This window comes from Oryx dammah, unplaced genomic scaffold, assembly GCF_014754425.2.
Source record: "Oryx dammah isolate SB20612 unplaced genomic scaffold, SCBI_Odam_1.1 HiC_scaffold_18, whole genome shotgun sequence".
Classification (NCBI taxonomy): Eukaryota; Metazoa; Chordata; class Mammalia; order Artiodactyla; family Bovidae; genus Oryx; species Oryx dammah.
In genome coordinates, this window is record NW_024070202.1 from 88,112,823 (window position 1) to 88,136,562 (window position 23,740).

The 23,740-nt window shown below is 38.6% G+C and overlaps 1 protein-coding gene across 1 annotated transcript in view; it reads left to right on the forward strand.

The window, feature by feature from the left end:
• The first annotated feature begins 21,892 nt into the window (after nucleotides 1-21,892).
• Nucleotides 21,893-23,740, forward strand: part of ASB15 (ankyrin repeat and SOCS box containing 15) — a 42,127-nt gene continuing 40,279 nt past the window's right edge. Inside the window, exon 1 of the mRNA XM_040259555.1 lies at nucleotides 21,893-21,975. The gene's annotated coding sequence lies outside the window, so the exon portion shown is untranslated. The remainder of the gene's footprint in view (nucleotides 21,976-23,740) is intronic.

Genomic DNA, 23,740 nt, shown 5'->3' on the forward strand with positions numbered 1-23,740 from the left:
CAATCAAGCACAAACAGGGAAAGAGTTCTCTTAGATGTCTCTCGTCTCAGTTCCTGTACCTTTACAAAGATCTATTGAACACCCATTGTGTGTTAGTTTCTGGGACAGATTTTGTACAACAGGATCTCACATCCCGGAATTCACAGAACAATGACCAAAACATGCGTTAATAAGTAATTGGCTAAGTGTTCCAAAAGAGGTTTATGCCAAGTGCAGTGGTAGCAGGTAAGAGGAAATGACTAAAAATTGTAGGGCTACTGTTGTTAAAAAGGGGCATTTGCTTAAAAAGTCAATGAGAAAAGAGCACAAAAAATTGAGACTACATATAGCTTCAGTTCAGTTCAGTTCAGTCGCCCAGTCGTGTCCGCCAGGCCTCCCTGTCCATCACCAACTCCCGGAGTTCACTCAGATTCATGTCCATCGAGTCAGTGATGCCATCCAGCCATCTCATCCTCTGTCGTCCCCTTCTCCTCCTGCATATAGCTTAAGCATCAATAATAAAACAGCCCACAGAATGGGAGAAGATATTTGCAACCACATATAATCACCAAAAGATAAGTGGTGCCTAGAATACATAAGGAATTTTCTTCAAACAGTAAGAAAAGAACTAATAACCACAACAAGTCTTCCTGCTTCAGTTCTTGCCTCTCTCTCTTCAGAGGGAGATTATATATCAAATGACTTTGTAAGTATGTAAAGGGCCTGGCTCGATGCATGGAACATAGCAACACATAGGTGACTGTTATTTTTTATTTTGCTGTTATTCTCAACCCAGTAGCTAGACTAATCCTTTTAGAAAGTATTTTGCTCTTCTGTGATTTTTTTCACTCAAAGTGTAGAAACCAAAGTCCTTGCATCTGCCTACACTGTCCAGCACTGTTGCTCCCTCTGCCCTTCTCCCCTCAGACCTAACCTCCTATTTCCCTCTCCCAACCCAGATAGCTGCTCTTCTAACCCTTTTTTTGGGAAACTCTTCCACCAGATGGGTGCCTGGTTCATTCTCTCACCTCTTTCAAATATTTGCATACTGTTACCTTCCCAGTGTGTCCTGCTCTAGCTTTGAGATTTAAAATTGCAAATCATCACAAAGACACTCTTTACCCTCTTTGCTGCAGTTTTCTTTGTAGCCCTTGTCACCCTCTAATACACTGTCTAGTTATCTTATATTGTTTTTATGTATCATCATTTTCTAAAATATAAGCCATGTATGGGTGGGAATTTTTTTTTCCTACCATATCTCAAGGGCCTGAAATAGTACTTCGTACATAATGGACACCCAGTTAATACAGATTTAGTGAATACAATAGAAAAACAGGCAAGAGAAATAAACCACTGGCAGAAATGGAAACAGGAACAGTCAACAGACATGAAAAGGTCTCAACCTCCCTGTTAAGAAAAGAAATGCAAAGTAATAATTTTACTGCTGTCTTATGGGCAAAAGTTAAGGACCAATTGTTAACTAGGATGTGGAGCAACAGGAATACTCATACACAGCTGATGGGAGAGAATTAGTATAATCACTTTGGGGAATAATTTTGCAGGAGTTAGTTGAAAATATGCAAAATCTATGATTGAGAGCTATTGATGAATCTGAATTGTGTCCCCTCAAAATTCTGTTGGAAGTCCTAACCCCCATAACATTAGAATGTGCCCTTACATGGAAATAGGGTCAATGAAGATGTACATTAGTTAAGCTGAGGTCGTGGGAGTGGGCCCTGGTTCCATATGACTGGTGTCTTTATTAAAAGGGGGATTTTGGACATAAATGATATACACAGGGAGAACATCATGCAAAGATGAAAGCAAAGACTGAAATGATGTTTCTACAAGCCAAGGAACACCAAAGATCTCCAGAAAACCACTAGAAGTTAGGGGAGAGGCCAGGAATGAAGTCTCTCTCTTAGCCCTTGGAGGAAACTAACCCTGCTGACTCCTTGACCTTGGACTTCAGCCTCCAGTTCAGTTCAGTTCAGTTGCTCAGTCATGTCCGACTCTGCGACCTCACGGACTGCAGCACACCAGGCCTCCCTGTCCATTACCAACTCCTGCAGTTTACCCAAACTCATGTCCATTGAGGTGGTGAGATCCAACCATTTCATCCTCTGTCTCCCCTTCTCCTCTCACCTTCAATCTTTCCCAGCATCAGGGTCTTTTCCAATGAGTCATTTCTTCGCATCAGGTGGCCAAAGTATTGGAGTTTCAGCTTCAACATCAGGCCTTCCATTGAACACTCAGGACTAATTTCCTTTAGGATGGACTGGTTGGATCTCCTTGCAGTGCAAGGGACTCTCAAGACTCTTTTCCAACACCATAGTTCAAAAGAATCAATTCTTTGATGCTCAGCTTTCTTTATAGTCCAACTCTCACATCCATACATGACCACTGGAAAAACCATAGCCTTGACTAGATGGACCTTTGTTGGCAAAGTAATTATCTGCTTTTTAATATGTTGTCTACATTGGTCATAACTTTCCTTCCAAGCAGCCTCCAGATGGCTGAGGAAATAATTTTTATTCTGTTTAAGCCAGTTTGTGGTATTCTGTTACAGCAAACTCACAAACCAAGTAATAGATTAATCATATGCTCCTCTCTTCTCTTAAAGGATAGCTGCTCCTAGACACATGAGCTATGGGGATATAATCTTTCTAGTTCAGATTACCCATGAATTTGTTATTTTGTTGTTTGATTGCTAAATTGTATCCAACTCTTTGGCATCCCCATGGACTGTAGCCCACCAGGCTCCTCTGTCCTTGAGATTTCCCAGGCAAGAATACTGGAGTGGGTTGCCATTTCCTTCTCCAGGGGATCTTCTGGACCCAGGGATCAAACTTGCATCTCCTGCATTGTGGGTGGTTTCTTTACCACTGAGCCATCACGGAAGCACGCAAGACTTAGGCTTTACCATAACTTCCATCATAATTTCCAACTTTTGGGAGGCCCACTCCCATGACCTCAGCTTAACTAATTACATCTTAAATGACCCTATTTCCACATAAGGTCCCATTATGATGTTGTGGGGGTTAGGACTTCAAACAGAATTTTGAGGGGACATAATTCAGATTCACCGATAGCTCTTAATCATAGGTTTTGCATATCTTGTAGTATTTAAATCATCCACAGTTACTGATCAGGACAGAGGAAATATATAATGAATAATGGCATTTTTAAGATACACAGACACATGTGCATGGATATACACACATACGTAAATATAAAGAAATTGTTGATTTGAAACAAACCATCTGATGCACACATTTGCTCCTACAAAGGGGACATATATATCTGGACATACTGGATTAGATTCAGGAAACACCATTAGGACTAAGAGGAAATGTCCTTTTTCAAACCAGATCATGCTGGAAGAGTGACTGGAACTTAGATGAATAGAAGTTTATGAGGTCACAGTCTTTGTTCCCTGGCCCTCCAGATTCTAAGAATTTTCACCATTGTAGGGTGTGTTCTAGAAAGTAGAATCATGTGATTATAAAAGATGCATGTGTTCTCATTGGTTGTAACTTTGAGTCTGGGCTTCTGCTGTATCACCTTTGCTAAAGACACCACAGCTAAACAGACCTGGCTGATCCTGGCTAAGGTACTGCACAGCTAATCAGTTCTATGTGGTGGGCAAATGTGTAGGTTTTCGGAACTAACCCCTTTGCAGAGTTGCCAGGCTATGTCTGGAGGGGTTTGATAGTGGTGTCCCATGGCTGGTGGCAGTAGATTTAGCTACAGAGGGAAATCAACCTTGGCATCTATGATATCAGAAGGGGATTTGGGAATATCTTATTGTGAGTAGCAAGCACATCAAATGCACTATATTCTCAGGTAAGAGTTCCCAGAGGGGTAAATATTGGAGATACATGTTGGGGAGTTATTCGGCAAATAAAGTTAGCAGGCCAGGTGACTTAGAGCTAAAATCTGTAACACAATTTGCTCTGCAGGACCTCTAGCCTAGCCAGTAAAGTGAAAGTGAAGTTGCTCAGTCGTGTCTGAAGGTCTTATTTCTCTAAAATTAACTAAGAGAGTTAGAACCTCCTACACTGCTTCTTGGGCTTCCCAGGTGGCAGTAGTGGTAAAGAATGTGCCTGCTAATATAGGAGATATAAGAGATACAGGTTCGATCCCTGGGTAGGGAAGATCCGCTGAAGGAGGACATGGCAACCCGCTCCAGTATTCTTGCCTGGAGAATCCCATGGACAGAGGAACCTGGTGGGTTACAGTCCATGGGGTCACAAAGAATCAGACACCACTGAAGCAACTTAGCACGCATGCACACACACTGCTTCTTAATGACTCAGAACTCTTGTGTGGAGGGCTGGATCTTACCAAAGTTAGACAGAGTATTTCCTTAGAAGGTATGGCTCAGGGACCTCTCACCTGAGAGAGGCATGAGACCAAATGACTGAGAAAGAAGAAAACACTTCAGTTTTCAGAGCAGGAGGAGTTCATTCTTCAAAATCGAGAGATGATGGGCCTGTCTTGGGCACGCTCACCTTAGTTCTCATGGCAGGAACGGGGGTGAAAATAATTGCCATTTAGGGAGTGTTCTCTCCTCTTCTAACTCTGTAACCAAAAAAAGGTCATTTTTCTCAAGTGAGTTCTTAGAACAGACTGACATATTAAAATCCTAATAGTTTGGATATTATCCATCTCTAATGCTTCCATCCATAACAATTTGGATTTCTTCCTGTCTTCTTCTCTGTCTGTGCTATGGATACTTCTAAAAAGTGTTTGTAACCAGATAATTAGGTGTTTCTGGTATGGTGGGTTTTAGAACCTCATTCTAAATTGGGCTGTAAGTCAAATTAAAGCCATTCCCCAGTTCTATCTGACGGGCTGTTGGCTTCCAGATGTTTGAGTTAGAACACATCAGGATGGGGCTATCCAACACTCCCACCTGGGCTTCTCTGATGGCTCAGGCAGTGAAGAATCTGCCTGGAATGCAGGAGACCCAGGTTCAGTCCCTGCACTGGGAAGATCCCCTGGAGAAGGCAATGGCAGCCCACTCCAGCATTCTTGCCTAGAGAATTCCATGGACAGAGGGGCCTGGCAGGCTATAGTCCATGGGGTTGCAAAGAGTCAGACATGACTGAATGACTAACACAACACTCCCACCCAGATTTGAATTAAGTTTAACAACTGAGATTAAACATAGTACAGTTTAGTTCAGTTCAGTTCAGTCGCTCAGTTGTGTCCGACTCTTTGCGTATCTCCATTGAAAAACAGAGAGAACCTACAGAAGGAAGGAATAATAAAGATGTTTGATGGGGCATGTCTCTGTACTTAAGTGTGTACTTAACACTTCTTATTTAAAAGCAGGAAAGAAAGTAGAGAAGTGATGAAAAACAGGAATTGTTTTAAGGAGATAAAAAACTATTGTTTGAGACTAAAGTATTTATTAATAAAAAAGGTAATAATATACTAAAAATGGTAATAAAACTAATTATTTTAAAAATAAATTTCTTAACAGAATTTAGAAATAGGAAGATAAAATGAGGTACAAGAAAAAAGTTGAAAAGGGTGAAAAGATAATCAACATCGTATTTTTTTTAACTAGTTCTTCCAAAGTAAAAGGACAAATTAAGTGAAATAAAATAACCAAGATAAAATGGGGGGGAGGAAGGCACTAGCTAAAGCAGAGCAAGAACTTCAGAAATGTGAGAGGAAGCATACGACTGCTTTTAAAAACTGGACAAGCAACAGAAAAATAAAATAATGATTCATTAAACAAATGTATATTGATTGCTTACTTTGTATCAGAAGCTACCAGGGGTCCTAGGGTCTGTCAGTGGACCAGGTGGTCAGGTCTCAGTTATCAAGGAGCTTTGTTCTAGTGGCTGGACATACAGTAAACATATAAGGTGATTCGTAAATAGAATTACCAAATGTGATTATTTTCCAAAGGGAATAAAAATAATTATTTGCATAATCTCCATCCTCAACCTCCAGACTGTCCACCTTCCACAGAGACCTGTCAGGACTCCTGCTAGCACAGAACACATGTCTGCAGTCACGTGATGCCTTCCTGACCAACCTTTATTTGAAGGATATTCTAGGCATGGGAAAGGAAAGCTGAAAATATTAAGAAACTGGGTTTCCATGTACTCATTTACTGCAGTAGGCATGCCTGCTCATCTTTACCTGTAGGCTGGAACTAATACACCTCGACAAATTATGGTCTGAGCAGATTGACTGTAGAGTCCTTTAGTTAACCAGCAATTAATTCTGCAAGGGACACAACACAAGAGAGTTACCAAAGCAATTTCTCTGTCCCTGTCTTAATTTGGAAGAATCAAGTAAGCTATATATCTAACTTCTTCAGCCCTGCCCATTCCCGATTCCCACTGAAATTTATATATGCCTTCTGAAACATATACTCCACCCATTTACTCAAAATAATTATGAACTGAAAGGAACTCTAAGCAGGAATATTGGCTGCACTGTTTACCAGCTCTATGACCTTTGTGCGTACTCAGTCACTTCAGTTGTCTGACTCTGCGACCCCAGGGACTGTAACCTGACAGGCTCCTCTGCTCTTGGGATTCTCCAGGCAAGAATGCTGGAGTGGGTTCCCGTGCCCTTCTCCAGGGGATCTTCCTGACCCAGAGATCGAACCCAAGTCTCCCACGTTACAGGCAGATTATTTACCACCAAGCCACCAGGGAAGCCCAGCTCTGATTTAGGAAGATCCTTTCTCTTCTCTGGATCCAGATGAGTATCTCCATCTATAAAGCTCATGATGGTTGGTCTCGGGCTTCATTTCCTAGCAAGTAGTTGTAGAATCCCTAGCTGCTCCAAACTGTGTTCCAGGGCATTCCAGTCAATATATGTTATGATGATATTTGTTTCAATTTATATTTTTAAGTAATAAAAATTCTTTTAAATTTCTCATTAAAATGGAAATATTTGAGCTCCTCCAATAGCACAGCAAGTGACTATGTGCTGTGGTTCGTGAAAGTCAGATTATTAGGGAACAGTTCATTGCTCCTATACAGAGAAACTCTGAATAATTTTGAATGTTACTCAGTATGGTTTTTGTTTTTAATTGTGGAAGGGATGTTAACATTTATACAAGCTCTTGACATTTATACAGTTAAGATATGGAGCTTCCATTATTGTAAGGGTCTCTCAAGTTGCCTTTTTAGTAACTACTCCTAATTCTCTCTCATTCACCAACACGCATCTCCCCACCCCCCACCCTGCCTCCACCTCACCCTTTAGCTCCTGGCAACCATTAATCTGTCCTTCATTTGGAGAAAGTTCTGTAAATGAAATCATACAACATGTAACCATTTGGAATTCACTTTTTTCACTCAGAATATTCCTCTAAAGATTCATCCAGAGTGTTAGTGTATCAATAATCCTTTCCTTTTTATTGCTGAGTAGTATTCCACACTATGGATATACAGTGTTTGTTTAACCATTTGCCTATCAAAGGATATCCAGCTTGTTTCCAGTTTTGGGCCATTACAAACAAAGGTGCTATGAACATTTGTATTCAGATATTTGAGTCAGCATAAGTTTTCATGGTTCCCATATAAATGTTCAGAAGTGCATATGCTGGGTTGAATGATAGCTATATATTTAAGTTTTTAAGCTATCAAACTATTTTCCAGAGTGGCTATATTATTCTACATTTCTCCCAACCATGCATGAATGATGCAGTTTTCTACATTTTTGCCAGTATGTGGTGTTGTTACTGTTTTTTTGGTTTTGTTGTGTGTGTTTTGTTTTTTTTTTTGTCATTCTGATAGATGTGTAATTATATCTCATTGTGGGTGTAATTTGCATTTCCTTAATGGTTTATTGATGTTGAACATCTTTTCATGCATTTTATCATTTGTATAGGCTCTTCTCGCTCAAAAAATAAAAACGTAGCTGTATGAGTGATCAGTAATGGGTATGTTAACTAGCTTATGGCAGTCATCTTACAGTATATACGTTCATCAAATCATCACACTGTACACTTTAAATTTATACAGTTTTGTCAATTATACATCAATAAAACAAACAAAAATTACCAGCACACCACTAACTTTATTTAACTTGCTAATTTCTCACTTCTTTGATTTCCTTTGTACTCTTAAGTTAGTACCAGGCAGCTTAAAAATAGTTTGATTTCTGCTTTCTCTTTCCTAATTTTGAGAGCAGAAAGCATGATTTTTACTACTTGCACTTTCCCATTACATTTTTCTACAGAGCTAGTCAGAAAGTAGGTGTGCCTAACAAATATACCTAAATCAATGAATAGATTCTTGAAGCTTTGAGGGAGTCCTCAGCAATTATAAGTGATAGAAGAAACTTAGATTTGAGAACCATTATTGTTTTACCATCAGTATTTTGTTTTTGCTTTTAGTATTTCAGACTTAAAGATCACTGAAGGAAAATATTCATCCAGGCTCTGAAGAAGTGTTCTGCAGCTTGGGCATAAGCTGTTCTCTATTCTTCACAAATACATCTTTGGCCTGAGGCTGCACTATTTAATTTTTATTTATTTATTTTTTAGTAATCTCCATTTACTCTAGCAGTTCATTCAGACAGCTAGACAGTTGATTCCTTCACCTACTGTGTTTTGTTCAGAAGACCTTGTACCTTGTACCTCTTCAATATTTTTTCTTGAGTGAATTCATTTCTTATCCAGGAACAGGCTATATATAACGTGTTTAAATTCTTACAGTCTCATTTTCCTCCATAGGACTCTTTTAGTTTACTTTGAAAGTATTAGTCACTCAGTCATGTCTGACTCTTTGCAACCCCATAGACTATAGCCTACCCTGGCTCCCCTGACCATGGAATTCTCCAGGCAAGAATACTGGAGTGGGTGGCCGTTCCCTTCTCCTGGAGATCTTTCTGACCCAGGATTTGAACCTGGATTTCCTGCATTGTAGGCAGATTCTTCGGAGAAGGTGATGGCATCCCACTCCAGTACTCTTGCCTGGAGAATCCCATGGACAGAGGAGCCTGGTAGGCTGCAGTCCATGAGGTCGAGAAGAGTCAGACTCGACTGAGCAACTTCACTTTCACGTATTGGAGAAGGAAATGGCATCCCACTCCAGTGTTCTTGCCTGGAGAATCCCAGAGACAGAGGAGCCTGGTGGGCTGCTGTCTATGGGGTCTCACGGAGTCGGACACGACTGAAGCGACTTAGCAGCAGCAGCAGCAGGCAGATGCTTAATCATTTGAGCCACCAGGGAAAGCCCCTATTTTAGTTTACTTTTACTTTATTTTTCTGTTTCAGTCTTGAAGACTTGATTGGATTTAGATCCAACTCTATTTCCTTCCTGCTCCCTTGGACTCTATTTAAGACACATTAAAAAAATACGGAGAGAAAGGTAAGAAACCACCATAAATATGTCAAGCTGATTCTTTTCCTTAATCAATGGTAAGCTCATTTTCATTTCATGGATAACAGATATGTTTGTTTTGGGTTTTGTAGTTTTTAAAATGATCTTTTCCTATGAATCTGTTTCTGTTTTTTATGTTGTTCAGATATTTAGGAAGACTTTAGTTTTTGTTTCATGATTATATTTATAATATTATTCTGTGTCTCTCTTGGTTTCCAATTTTCCTAGACAATATCCTAGACAATTTTACTGTCAGTTTTCTGCTAGGAAAAATTGATAAAATTATGCGGTTCCTTTTTTGTCTCCTCTGCTCTGCATTCCCTCTCCTATTCGATTTTAGCACACACACACACACACACACACACACACACACACACAATTACTTTTCTCAGTGTTCATCTTCACATGTTAAATATTTTTATACTCTGACATTTGGTATGTCAGATTTGCTTTTTATCATTTAACTCCCAGCTACACCAGAGGAAGCAATCTCTGCTACTTACCTTCTTTTCCTTTCTGTTCCAAATAATTGTCTCATACCTGTGTTGTCAGGGCATATAATATCAACACTCCATTCTGTCATCCTAATTCCTACATTTCTTTTTCTACAGTAAATATATTTTTTCAATATTCTCTGCCATCAAGGATGGGAAATTTTTCCTTACTCCTCTTGGTTATTTTGGCTGGTCTAATAATTAAATGGACATGAGGCAGATTAACAGGGGAAAGAAATAATTTTGTATGTACAGGAGTTCATACAAATATAGACTCAAATAAGTGACCAGAGCAGGCAGCTTCTATACCTTTTGGACAAAGAAACAATAAATTTGTGAAGAATTGAAAAGAGAAAGAAGTTTGGACTTGAGGTAGTAAATTGGTAAAGAAGTAACACATTTTGTTTATACAGCCTTCTTGGCCCTGAACTTTGTATCTCTGGAGATCAGGGTGTCTCTTTGCCTTCTGGTTCAGAGAAGATTCCTTTCGCAGGGGAGATTTATTTCCTACTTTCAAGGGAGCGAAAGAGAGTTAGAAGGTCCTCCTCACACCAGCTGTTTCTTAACTAACTTTAATTCAAAATAATCAACATGTCAAAGTGGCATATTTGGGGGCATCCTGCCCTGACCTCCATTGCTGCTAATCCATATGTCATGTTTATGCCTGTCATTTATTGTTTGGCACATTTAATCCTTTAGACACTTCTTTTTTTTCTCTATAGGTTATTATCAGATCTCATCTGAATTTATGCTGGTTCTTACATGTGTCAGGAATTTCTGATGTTCAGCCGTGATTATATGCCGTGATACATATGCCAAGCATATATAATTTGCACATAGAAACTGCTGTTAAAATATTGAATGAAGGAATAGATATATGAATAGTAAAATAAAGTTCAAATGATAAAAATTATTCACAATCCATACTGGATAATCTAGACCTAACTGCTCACAAACTATCTGCTTATATTTTTGCATCAGTTTAAAAAAAATCATGGCACTTTCCCTTCCAAAGCTTCCTGATGCCTTTTTCATTCTCTGTCTTGTTCAGACTTTACTAAAAGTAGTTCTTTGATCAGAACTGACTGTTCTTCAGTCTACAGGAAATAACTTGCCTCAGCTTAGATACCTGTCATTTTAATATTCGCCATTTACCTGATTTGTGAACATAGGTTCAGCAGTAAAGAATCCGCCTGTCAATGCAGGAGATGTGGGTTCAAGTGCTGGGTTGTGAAGATCCCCTGGAGAAAGAAATGGCAACCCACTCCAGTACTCTTGCCTAGGAAATCCCATGGACAGAGGAGCCTGCCAGGCTACAGTCCATGGGGTTACAAAGAGTTGGACACCACTTAGCTACTAAACAACAACAAAACTGTGAACATACTATTCTTTCTGCTTCTACTTCTTTCTCTTTAATAAACTGTTAAACTGTTTAAAAATTTCTGTAGTTCTAGTACTTGTTCAATCATTCCTTCATTTATGCTATCTCAGTTAATTTGAGGCTTTAGCTTTTAACATTATTAGCACCAGTCTTTATATTTATCCATATTATAGGGGCCTTTGTCATCTTTTATACAGGCCCTTTTAATATCTGAACTCATTAAAGAGATTGCTAATCACCCTTTCCTTTCTCAGTCAAATTTGTTTGCCTGGTGAGAATTTTCTATCCTATGGTCTTCCCTCCTTCTGAATCACTGTCATCTGGAAACTTTACGAATTCTAATTCCTCTTATTTCCTTTCTGAAAAATACAATTTTTGTTTTCCTTAGTGTAAATCTGTGGTAACACAATTTATATATGATGTATTTTATATGTAAAGATTAAGAATCAAGTAACAGTGTTAATAGTAGATGTTATACAATATATAAAAATGTGAGTCGTGTTTATTTTACCAATTATGTTTGAGTACCTTGATTCCATAGTAACAGCGTGTTTTCTTTGATAATTTCAAAGCTTAATTAGGAAAAATCTTAGATGAAAAATATCTTCTTAGCTAGGATTGAAGAATAAGGATCTTAAGTTTATTTTTTAAATGAATATCTACTGTTAAATTTCTACATTGCTATGTACTCACTGAAGAGGTTATAATAGTTATGTTCTCTGAATTCTTTTTTATTACCAATCCATTTTTATGCAAAATAAATCCTCCATAAATATGTTCAAAAGTATTCTGAATGGCTTTTCTGTTTGTTTTCTTCTTTTTAACCCTACCTGGCTTTAGCCTGAGGGCCGAAAAGGTAATCGTAGTCAAAATAGAAGTTTAAAATCAATTCAGAACTGGTTTGTAACTCCCAGATACCAAGGGCTTGCAAATCTATAACTCATTCAGCTCTTGGAAGCTGAGTTAATTATGGCAAATCACACTAATTAAATTATTTACAAGGTCTTTATTAAAAACAAATCTATTGTGTTTAGCAATGCATTGTGGATTTGCCTTGAGACTCCCAGCTGTCTTTCCCGACAAATTTTGTAGTTAGACATTTAGTTTAAGTGAGAACCTTAAGCATATGGTGAAGCTGCAGGTTTCTCTGGCTGCTGTTTAGGTCCCCAGGCCTTCAATTCAATTCAGATTTATTGAACACCTTTATTGTTCAAATCTCATGTGTTATATTCTCTGTCCTCAGAGTCTCCAAATAACAGCTGATGTAAGAAATGTACATAAACAATTACAATTCAAGGCAAACAAAAAATACATCATCAGAAAATAAAAAAGGAAAACAGACGGGCTCTGACAGGGTTAGAACTTCATACAGATGAAGGGCAAAGATTTAGGCTATGTCTTAAAAGAGCAGAACCTCTCCTCTGCAGGCAGAAATAGGGAATGGCACTGAGGGCCTTTGAGACAGGTCACAGAGTGAGTAGGACCCAGAGGGAAGAATGTGCAGAGCTTGATCAGAGAGCAAGCAAGTTGAGCTAGGCGAGCCAGGGAAGACTTGAGGGGCTTGACAACCCTCGGGTCTCCACTGCAGTGCTTGGTAAGAATGTGGTTTGGCTATTTGGTTGAGTTGCTTGAATTACTGAACAAAGCAATTACAGTATAATCAAACTTGCTGGGATGGAACTTGCTGGGTACAAGGATAGCTCTGAGCTTGCCTCTGCTTTGGGCCAGTTGAGCAGGGGCTACTCTGTAGTGCAGTCACTGGGTGACATCTCTTGCTCCAGTATGGGAATGGAGAGGGCAGTGATTCCACATGAGAGCTTGGGTGCACACACTCACACACACCCTCAGTCACACTTCTGGGAGCCCTCTAGCACGTGGGCCAGACTGACTATGTTAAAACTGTAGCTCTGCCCCTAGTAGCCATGCAAACCTGGACAATTTACTTAGCCCCCTAAGTTTGGCTTCCTCCTTGAAAGTCTTCCTTCCTCCTACATTGCAGGAATGTTGTGAGGATTTGTTCTTATTTAGTCACTAAGACGTGACCAGCTTTTTATGACCCCATAGACTGTAGCCCATCAGGCTCCTCTGTCCATGGGATTTCCCAGGCAAGAATACTGGAGTGGGTTGCCATTTCCTTCTCGAGGGGATCTTCCGGACCCAGGGATCGAACTGGGGTCTCCTGCATTGCAGGCATATTTTTTACCATCTGAGCCAAAACGCAGAATTGGAAAGCAAATCCCTAAGTAGCCTTCTTATGTGACTCTCCTCCCACTAGGTGGCGCTGTCTTCCACGCAGTTTCCGCTTCCGCTTGCTTTGTTGAAACTGACCTCCGTTTAGAAAATGGCTTTATTTACCAATCATTCAATCAATAGCGACTTGGTATCTGTGACCCACAGGCTTCCTTCAACTCCTTGGAGGTGTTATGTCTCAAAGTGTATACTTAAACAGCGCTTCAAGGAAAGAGTCTCTAGATAGTGGAAAGCTGAGGGAAGGCTATCATTTGTTGTGAAAAAAAAGCTCCATTAATTTCCTAACTCTTTGGATTCAAAACCAAAATGTTGTGAATAATTTCTTTAACAAGTAACGGCACCACTTTACTATTTGACGACCTATAACATTGCTAGAGTGTGAGTGTGGAGGCAGGACATGATAATTCAACTGTGTGGTTATAAAAAAGTCAATCTCCAATACCTAGTCTCAACACCAGAAGAAGATTCTGCTCAACTTAAGTCCTAAAACTGTGTTTTTGTTATTATTATCTTTATCATTTTATGTTTTTGGTTCTAAAGAACTTGTGAGCTTCACCACATAAAATAAGTTTTGGGGAACTCTTTCGGTTAAAGTTATATACATCAAATTATAAGGATAACTTGCTACTTAAATTATTTAATAAATTATAAACTGAAATTTTTCTTTTATTGCTGTTTAAGTCTAGTTGTGAATACAACATATATGTGTCATAGTTTCTGTCTTTTTCTCAATCCCAAGTCTAACAGATTTGGAGTGGAAAATACGAGACTTTGTGAGTATTTTTCAAAAGATTACTGCAGACCACTTAAGATGAATTACATTTTTAAGTGAAGCAAATGGATTAACAAACTGTAAAGAGCCTTTTGACTGCTCCTGCCAGTCAATCTGGGCAATGCTGAGGTGTACGTTGTGCTGCTGGCGCTCCAGGTCCATTTACATACAGAGCACCTCTTATTCATTTGGAACAAAATCTACATCTCAATTTTAGTGGTGAAATATCTGCAAAATGAGAAAAGGGAGGAGAAATTGTGAAATCAGATCAGGGCATTGTCCTGCCTGGGATGCTCCTGTAGCTTCCTCTTGCCGGGGCAGTTCTCAGACTCAGATGCTTGCAGGATAGACTCATTCCCCAACATTTGAAGCTTACATCTTTGTGGAAGAAAGGATGAGCGACTAGGCTATATTAGAATATTGAAAGGGAGTGTATGTTCGAAATGTTCAGACCATACACACAGCCTTTGAGATTCTGGTGAATAATACCACATACACTAGTTCACCCCAGAGAGAAAGCCCTTTCTCATCTCCACTGCCCTAGAAGAAGAAATAAAATCCTGAATTCCCCTAGTTCAGTATATAACATCCGGCATATTATGACTCCTGCCTAAGTCTCCTGCCTGTCTACGGCGGGCTTCCTTCCCACTGCATTCTGTGACCAGCAACTGCCCGTCAGCTCAGTTCAGTCGCTCAGTCGTGTCTGATTCTTGGCGACCCCATGAATTGCAGCACGCCAGGCCTCCCTGTCCCCATCGGGGTAATTCACAATTACCCCCCATGTATGCATTTTCCTTTAGACCAATGTGCATTTTTTTTTCTGCCTTGAATACTCGTCCTTTTTTTAGATTATTAAAAAAAAAAACCCTCATCCTTCAAGTCTCAAGCCTTTATCTTCTCTGTGACACACTCTTGTCCTCTCCTGGAAGCTATTTATCACCTTCTTTTGGTCATCTCTTTATCTACTCCATTAACTGATACTAAAAATGGCCTTGTTTAATATTATCAATGTACCAGGAACATAATAGCAAATAAACCCATGACTAGTGAATAAATGAGTGTAGTGCTGTTCAAAGGGGATACATGTCATCTAGTTTACTCAGAAATAATAACAACTTAGGACTGTGAAAGAAATCAATGTAAATCTTATTTAAGAATTAATTAGCCTTTTAAAATCTAATTTAGATAGAAGGCAAAGAGATGGCACGCATCACAAACAAAAATACTTTAGCAGAATCTGAAACATTAAGGCAATAGAAGATGAAATGATAACATTACAGATTCTTAAAAGAGAAATTCAAGCTCAGGTAGTTCGAGGCCTAATTTCAATACTTCAACTGAGAAAGAGGATCCCAAGAAGTAAGAGACTGACCCATTTCAAAGAATCTCGGAGCTTTCATTTCTGATGATCTTATATCACAGGAAGCGATATGGAAAGTGAGTTCTCAGGACAAGCTGGAAGTAAGGGCCGTGAAGCACAGCAAAATTCTAAGAAGCCTAGGAAATCCTCTTGCACGGCGGTCACCATGGCACAGTCCTGATGTTCACCTCGAACATCAGGACTGTGTTTGCTTCTCCTGTGTTGGATGATTTTTCTTTGGAAGTATAATACAACAGTTTTCAATTCTACTTCAGTTTCTGCTTTTTGACATCCTTTTAATCCTCAAGTAGCTGATGATATAAACTTTAAAAGAACTGATTTTAATAGATCAATGGCCCTTTTTCACAAAGTGAGACAAACAAAATGAGCTGAAAGATTTTTCTTTGAGAGAAACAGCGACCCCATAGACGGCAGCCCACCAGGCTCCCCCGTCCCTGGGACTCTCCAGGCAAGAACACTGGAGTGGGTTGCCATTTCCTTCTCCAATGCATGGAAGGGAAAAGTGAAAGTGGAGTCGCTCAGTCGTTCCCTACTCTTCGTGACCCCATGGACTGCAGCCCACCAGGCTCCTCCATCCATGGGATTTTCCAGACAGGAGTACTGGAGTGGGGGTGCCATTGCCTTCTCCAGAGTAAAGAAAGTAATGTTCCTAAATTTAAGGAAATTGTATGTGGGTCGTAAAAGCCCCTCGACATAAGAACCCTGTGTCTTTATTCTTTATACTGAGAAGAAGGACAGAGGGGAGAAAAGATGGAAAACCTCTGAAATGAAGTCAGTTAGGGAGATGATTCTGGAATAGAAGACAAACCGACAGTTTGCTGAGTCCCATGGTCAGTTCTTAGTCCTCATCTTACTTGGCCTGGCAACAGAATTTGATACAGTTAATTGCTCTCTCCTGCTGCAAATATTTTTCTTCCCCTAGCTTGCATTCTATTCTATCCTGGGACTTTGGTTAGCACAAGGCTAATCCCTTGAACGCCTGTATTTTTAAGCCTTTGTGTATTCATTTGGTGAATTTATCCAACCTCATGGCTTTATGTATCACCAGCTCAGACTCCCCTGCCTAAATGTGGACTCACATTCACCTGCCTCCTTAACCTTTCCTCTTGCTTGAATTTTAACAGGTATTTCATGCTTTACATGATCCACGCTGAACTCCTGTTCTTCCTCTTTAAACCTGCTCTTTCTGGGACCTTTTTCATCTCAACTGATGGAAACCCTGTCCTTCTGGTAGTTTAGGCTCTATCTTTCTCCACCTCGTACACCTGACATCAAAAGTAAGACAAAATCTGTAAATTTTACCTTCAAACAGAGCAAAATACCTTCATATTAGCTGGTGAAATATTATGCTCTTTCCTGTATCCTGTGCTCAATCACTCAGCTGCATTCAACTCTTTGCAACTCCATGGGCTGCACATAGCCTGGCAGGCTCTTCTGTCCATGGGATGTCCCAGGCAGGAATACTGGAGTGGGTTGCCATTTCCTCCTCCAGGAGATCTTCCTGACCCCAGAGATCAAACCCATGTCTCCCGCATCTCCTGCATTGCAGGCAGAGTCTTTACCACTGAGCCATCTGGGAAGCCCTCCTGTATCCTGAGTACCCAGAAAAGAAAGCCCCCCGAGAAAGTATTCACTTACCTGACACTGGGTGGTCCAGATCTTGGGACTGGAGAATTACCCAGACATTCCAAACTGCATCCAAACGTTTACACCAAATCTCAAAACTCAACTTGATTTTAACATTTTTAAATTATAGCCCAAGTGAAGGAAATGTGAAAATGTACCTTATTTGTATTGTAATTGCACATTAAATCCTCAAATCAAGTTACAACTAAGCTGCATATACTGTATGGTAGTAGACATTCCATTTTGGAAAAATCAGAGTGTTTTATTCCTGGACTGACACTATTTACTAGAGGTAAATCTAAATCTAGCAGAAAGAATCACATTTTTCTAGTTTCCTGAAAGAATCACTAAGCTTAACTTTTATATTGAAATTTTTTGAACAAAATGGTAAGTCAATTTTGATATGTAAAAAATAAAAGATCTGAATGCAAGTGGGGTATTAATGTATCTCTTAATGGTAATGAGTTTATGTTGAAATTTTAAAATTTTAACATGGTAATTTTTATTCATCAAATTCTTATAATTTTTCCATAATAGGTAATGTCAAAATGCTCTTTTTCATAATTAACTATTAATTGGGGAAATGTCATACACTAGCAACTTCAAAAATCAAAACATAACAACAAGCGTGATTCTTTTCAGAAAGAACAGAATACTGAATTTTCAATAATTCAAATTTTACTTTGGTTGTCAGTATGAAGCTCTGTTATACAGTCTTAATTATGATTATGTTCAATTGATATAAAAAGATACTAAGAATAGTGAGAGTCTCCTTAAGTCACTATCAATTTAGGATATGTAAGAGGTTAGAATTAGAAAAGATTAGAAGAAAAGGACTCAAAATACTTTGATTATCCACTAATGTAAAACTGATCTCTCTTTTAAAAACTCAAATGTGTATCTGTATGAGTCTTTTATTCTCTGACCCTCTCTTCTGTAGCCTACTTATGTCTTATCTCTCTTACCAAATTTGGGCCTCTTTTTCTCTACAAGATGGTAAACTTCTTCAGGAATAGAGCTGCGTGTCCCAGCCATCTTGGTGTGCATGCCTTGAGCGGTCTAGCACCACATTCTGCGTATACTAAAATGTCTGCATTTATAGCATAGACGACCGAATGGGACAGTTGCTTTTTGTTCATTTTATATCCCAGAAGTATGATACTATTAGTATGTACTGTGTCTGTACAGTGATTACTATTTTTCAAGGAATTTCCATAATTATGCTCTTGTTTTATTCTCACAGCGGTGGGAAGTAGAGAGAGCAGTATTTACACAGGTGGGAACTAAAGTACAAGCATTTCAGTGATTTGCCTTAATTCACAAAGATATGGACAGATCTGAGGCTAAAATAGAAATTCCCTGCCTTCTTTTAATTTAGAGTTCTTTCTCTTAGATGCGTTGAAATGTCTCTCGTGATATTGAAAATTAAGAGCTTTGTGCTAAAAAAGAGAGAAAGAAAGAAAGATCAACTCGCTTTCTTAACATTCACCTTAAGTTTTAACTGAATCAGCCTTTAGTTAAGTGAGACAGGAAGTAACTGCTAACCCAGTGTTAGGCAATAATAAGTCACCAGTGTTTGGCAGAACATTTAGCACATATTTGGTGTGTGCTTTCTGCGTGGCAAACTCTTTACCAGACACTGTTGATGAAGTGGTAAGTATAACCGGGAGCCAGGACAGAATACTCCCGCTTTTTGCCCTCATTAGTTCAGTGTGCTATCTACAGCACTATCTTACTAAAAACTACCTTCTCGTCACTTGCCTTTGTCCCTCCGCGTGGAAGCAAAACGACAGTGATGTCAACAGTGCAGGTTCTCCCAGGGGCCTGTGACATCAGCGCTACTGATGGAAGGCAGTGCTAACATTCGACTCAGTTTTAGTCGTTTCTCAGTCTGGGAGAAAAAAACAACAACAACAACAATAGAAAGCACAACAAATACCAACAACCGATTATTAAAGTACTAGGAAGCACACTAAAATAAAAAGCGTACTTTTCTCACATTTTTCTACTCTGTTTTATACCCAACTGAAATAAAATGTGCATTTTTTTAATAACAGCCCCCAAGACCAAACTAATGAACAAGTGTAGAAAGGGGGGAAGGAGGAGAAGAAAATCTAAACTATCCTAAAGTAAAAATGAAACGAAGTGAGGTACACAGAACCACTCACTACACTACAGAATAACAGAGCAGAACAAAGTAGGGTTCTCCAAGGTGTGTGAACAGCCCCATTTTGCTCCAGAGGCAAAGATAAAGCTGTGCTCTGATAAGGCTTTTATGAATAAGGGGATGTATTGAAAGGGAATATGGTATGGCCTTGTGGGGTAGATGGCATTATATGGCTTATCATAGCAAGAGTTGTATGTTAAAAGTCACAGTCAAAGGCCCACAAGCCCCCCGCCTGTTTTCAGGAACACAGAGTACCTGTGGGCAAGTGAGAAGTGTGGCAGCATGCGTGCCTTAAACACGAAAGCCAGGAAGCCACCTCACTCCCCGGGAGTTCACCATACAGTGCTGCCCAACCTCCCGGCCCCCAAGTTCCAGGGACAGTCCCTTTAACAAAGCGTTACAACCATTTCCCCCTAAGCCTCCTGGTGTCAGTTGCTAGAATTAGCATCTTGACACAGGACACGCATTTCTTGCTATATATAGATAGAAGGGACACGTATTTGGATGTTGGTATCATTGTGTGTACCTTCTCAGAACAATGATAATATTCAATAGCCCTTCACTGCCTGATCATACCCCTCACTGAAACTCACCCTAATCTACAAAACAGGGGTGCAAGTTTCTTTGTTTCCATTTGAGAAAACTAGCAGGAAAAGTCAATTTCCAAAACAAGCAAATGTGGAAGTGATTATTACCATTATGAAAAGCTCATTTTCTTAAATACTTGAATTACTCAAAGCCTATTTTACTGTGTGTATATAGATGATTAGCTACTTGAGGAATAAATCTCATAAAAATGGTGAGTGCCAAGGTCATTGTGTTATCTTTTATTATTATGGTTTTGATTATATTACCCCCATATTACAGATGAATAAACTGAATCTCAGAGCTTTTAAATAGCAAATGTAAGGTGACAGAGTAAGAAGTAAGGCAAGACTTGTTCATAGATCTGTGTCATCAGTAGCATATTTTCATTGATTTGATACACTCTCTTTTTTTCTATTATATTAAACATTATTTTTAATATTGTGCAACATAACTAGATCCACAGTAATCATTATATAAATGCATAAAATGGACATAAATTTATTCATATAAGAGCAGAAATGTCCCTGAAATGTGCCAAATCACATTTTTAAATGTTGAGTATAGATTTTTCTTAACCTTCATATAAATTTTTAAATATCGTAAGTTAAGAAAAGCTCAATAAAAAGTAGAGTTTCACAATGCTGCTTGCTTTTTATAAGAGTGCTTCACTGAAAAATTCCAAATCAGATTAATAATTATAAAACATGCACAGTATTCTAGCCTTCAACCTTGATTATTTCAAGACATGGTAATAATGACATAAATATAAAATATTTCTTAGGGTTTATTCCAAGGCTGACAGAAATATAGCCTTTTTTTTTTAATCACAAAGAGAAGATAGAACCTCTGATTTCACATTTATGGTTTTCCACATTTTGAAGTAAACCTGATAAATCCACTACAGACCATGTGTTTATTCCTTAACACTAGTACAGAGTGACACAAAGACAAATCAGAGACGTACAAAGAAAAACTAATGCATATAGTACTCCCCGAAGCCGAGGGAGTAGGAGTTCCAGGGAAAAAGGGAGGCAGTAAGAGCAGGAAGTCCAATAGAGGGCCTGAAAAATAAGAAACAAAAAGTGTCCATCAGCCTTAGACACGAGCAGGTCAATGAGACCCTTGAGACGAGTTGTTTTAGTGGAGTGGTGGGGACAGAAGCCAGATGGCTTTGTGAATGCTGACAGTGACTGAGTTAATCCAAGGATACCCATGTCAAAACAAACTTCAGGCAGATTATTTTCATTAGAAAATCAGTGAGACTGTAAACTTTATTTTTTTAATAGAAAACAAACAACTCTTCCCGAGTAAAATAATTTTCTGCTTGCTTTACCTCTGCTGCTCACTTTCTATGTTTTATAACTTGACATTAAAAGTCTTGATCATATTACATGTCGTTGCATATCATATCCTCATCTGTGTATCAGACTGGCAGCTTTGAAATGCAAATCAGATCAAAACCAGTAGATTCCTACAACAAGAAGATTGTATGTAATGAGATTTGACGTGAGTCTGAAAGATGAAGAATGAGAAATAATGTGTGTTTAAATTGACTAAAAGTGGACTGGAGTCTGCAGACACAGAGACTCACAGGTTTGTTTCTTGAACTACTGACTTTAAAATATCTTTAAATTTAACTTAGCTGGTTTTGCTGTGTTCCTTCAGCAAGGACCCTGGGTTGGCAGATCGTTTGTTTTCATGAGAGCTCTTTGAACCAATGAGGATCTGGATAATCTTATTATACCTCTGTGGCCGTGTGCTTCTTGTGATGAGGGTCCAGAGAAGTGGTGGGTGCCTTCACTGTGTGCCAGGAATCGCTCATGTTTCAGTTGTACAAGGTCAGAGCTTAATTTAGCCACCAACTGGGTACTTAATTTTAGATACACAGAGGAACACATTGGCTCCAGGGCACTTCCTCTGATTTAGGAAGGCAAGGCCCTGGATAAGAATGACAAGACGATCATTCCAAAAGGTGAGATTATGAAATATTTGATCTGTACCTCATCAACTAGCTTCAGTAGCTTAGTATCGGGAATATTTTGAAGAGATGGAAACTTATTGTGATCACTTGTCATTATCTTCTTTCTGATTGATCACTTGTGGGTTTGCTTGTCAATGGCGTTTTTAATTATAGAATAAAGCCAGGGTTGTTTTGTTTGTTTACAGAATATTAACTCAATTGCATAATTATTAAGCTTGATAAAAAATAGTATCATGAGTAAAGCAGATCAAGAATGAATATGCTTATAAGTATCAATATATACACTGTGGAATGTCTTTGCTAGCTTTGGTTTCTGAGAAAAAATTAAATGATTTTTGTAAATAATTAAATTTTTCTCAAGGCTTTTTAAAATCACATAACAAAAAAATGAGTTAAATTTTAAAAATTAATTTATATTCAGATTTAAAATTCCTTTAAATTCTTTTAAGTCAGATGGAAAACAAAGGAACTCAATAGAATTGTAAATTAACTTCTGGAAGTTCAATCATAGAGTCTGGAGGCTGGAAAGTCCTTAGAACTTATCTGAGACCATCACTCACCTGCTTCTTCAGTGAACAGATAATTTCTAAGGAACATTCTACATCTAAAATAAAATGGTTCCTAGGAAACAGCAGTGTGCACAGAGAACACTTTTTTTTTAACACGTTTTTTGCTGAGAACTTTGTATAATTGTCATAAAATATCATAATCCTACACTTTGTTGTTTTTAATGGGAATACCTTGTTTTGAATGAAAATATACCTAAAATATTTAGTTTTACTAGAGTTGTTTGGTAGTTTGCTAGTTGCTTGCTTAAACTCATTAGAAATTTTTTTCTAAAGCTTATGAATATTTAGGTTATAGAATAAGATCCTTTGGTATTAATTGCAAGTAGGCAAGTCATCAGTTACAGTACAAGGGTCAAGCTGTGTGACCTCTAATGTCAAATGCCTCTGTTCACATCTCCATCTCCATCACTCAGTAGATATTCAGGCTTGGACAAATTACCTAACCATTGTGTGCCTCAGTTTCCTCATCTGTAAAATGGGAGGAAAATGTGTCATAGAAATTCTATGACATAATCTATTTAGCATACTTAGCCTAATGCATGTAACAGGTAGGCACTTAATAGATGTTACTTAAAATAATTATTAAAATTGATAAAACAAGTATTTATTGAGGACCTCCTGTGTGCTTAACTCTGCTAAACCTTTGAAGGAAGGGCAGATATTGGTGTTGTTTCTGGGGAGAATGCATTATTTAAAGGCAGCAAATCCTTAGGGCATGGATCCTATTGTCTGGTGTCTAGCAGTGTGCCTGAAATATAGCAGATATTGAATATTTTTGAATAAACAAATAGGATGGTCTGAAATTCCTAAGAAAAATTAATAATAATTATTGAGAACTGGTGAGTCAGTGTTCCTAATCTGCTTTTTTGCCTCAGTGGAGAAGGAGAACGTAGTAGATACTACATATCTGTATTTCAACAAGATATTTGACAGTATCTCTTGACGACTGTCTTGTTATCAAAAAGGAGACATTAATACTAGATGAGGTGTCTTTGGGAGGATTTGTAAATGGATAAACAGCCTTTCTTGAAGGGTGCTAAATAATAGATCAATGTCAACCTCTGTCTTATGCCAGTTTCTGTTCAACATTTATCATTATTAATGGAGCAGGTAGACACAGAAGACTTGCAAATAGAACAATAATACTTGGAGGATAGGAAATGCATTTTCTTTTAGCTGACTGAAAT